This window comes from Odontomachus brunneus, unplaced genomic scaffold (genome assembly GCF_010583005.1).
Source record: "Odontomachus brunneus isolate Ranch 3 - 2012 unplaced genomic scaffold, Obru_v1 Obru_scaffold_018, whole genome shotgun sequence".
Lineage (NCBI taxonomy): Eukaryota > Metazoa > Arthropoda > Insecta > Hymenoptera > Formicidae > Odontomachus > Odontomachus brunneus.
In genome coordinates this window covers 920,081-921,200 of record NW_022639468.1, presented here as the reverse complement: position 1 = coordinate 921,200, position 1,120 = coordinate 920,081, and the positions used below count along the sequence as shown (strand labels likewise).

At 44.4% G+C, this 1,120-nt stretch overlaps 2 protein-coding genes across 3 annotated transcripts in view; one reads left to right on the top strand and one right to left on the bottom strand.

Moving 5' to 3' along the window:
* LOC116841752 overlaps window positions 1-1,120 on the bottom strand; it is a 440,348-nt gene that overhangs the window by 44,828 nt on the left and 394,400 nt on the right. The window lies entirely within an intron of this gene.
* LOC116841741 (protein turtle) overlaps window positions 1-1,120 on the top strand; it is a 228,434-nt gene that overhangs the window by 30,220 nt on the left and 197,094 nt on the right. The window lies entirely within an intron of this gene.

Here is a 1,120-nt window from a genome sequence, read left to right as displayed (position 1 = left end):
TATATATATATATATATATATATATATATATATATATATATATAGTGAAATAAATATATAACTACGTGATTCCGTCCAATATAAATAGTGCATTTATGAGTAGCTCCGTTGATTGCGCCATTGAAGACTCGGGATGCTCAGAAAATACACATCTGGTGAATATATTCCTTAAATTTCGCATCATACGATGCGAGTCGCTCCGCGTTCACTCTTCCGATGCGCCCGAGGAAGAGAATTCTGCGTGGACAAGTGCAACTTTATCTTACGCGTTCCGGACGCCGTGTATAATGCGTCCGTTCTATAATCGGATTGAACTTTATGTCGCACCGTGCGGCTTTGATTTTCGTTACAAGCCAGTTCTCTTTGATCCAAAACGGCCACGTAACGAACGGATTAACCCAACTTAATACGAAATTGACAAAGGGGGGCGCTCAAACTATTATCGAGAGCTGTGGTTTCCGATCTCTTTACCGCTGTACCGCGCATTACGTTCGACGAATTATCAATCATACTCTCGCGCCATAGCAATCGTACCTTGGTGCACTCGGAGCGCAATCCTCACAGCGGCGTTACAAAGCGATTTGCGCAGTTTGCATGAATATTCGGCATTTCTGAGCGGAGCATATTTTCCTGCCGTATGTGGGTTAATCGATTTCCGAACACAACACCATACATATCGCGCAGTGTGCGCGTGTCACAAGCGCGTCTGCGCTACTACCGTGTCCCGCAAACCCCGGCGCGCTGTTTTTAATTTTCATTTTTACTTCGATCGTCGATGACAGAATGTGGTCTTCGGTGAGAGCGAGCGAGAACGCGAGAGAGAAAGAGACGCGGTATACATACGACACAAGCCGAGCCACCGTGTAATCTTTTTAACAGCTGCTTTCCTTAATTCATTTGCCTCAGTAGCCTTGGCTGGAAATGCTAAGAGCGCGTATTTTGAAAGTTGTCGTTTGATGCACGACGTGCTTAAATGTAGTACCGAGGAGCAAGAAAATCTATAGTATCGCGACCTGAATATTTCATGATATGAGTATATTTTCGTGTACTTTTAGCAGTCCGATAGGAATGTCTCCTCTCTCTCTCTCTCTCTCTCTCTCTCTCTCTCTCTCTCTCTCTC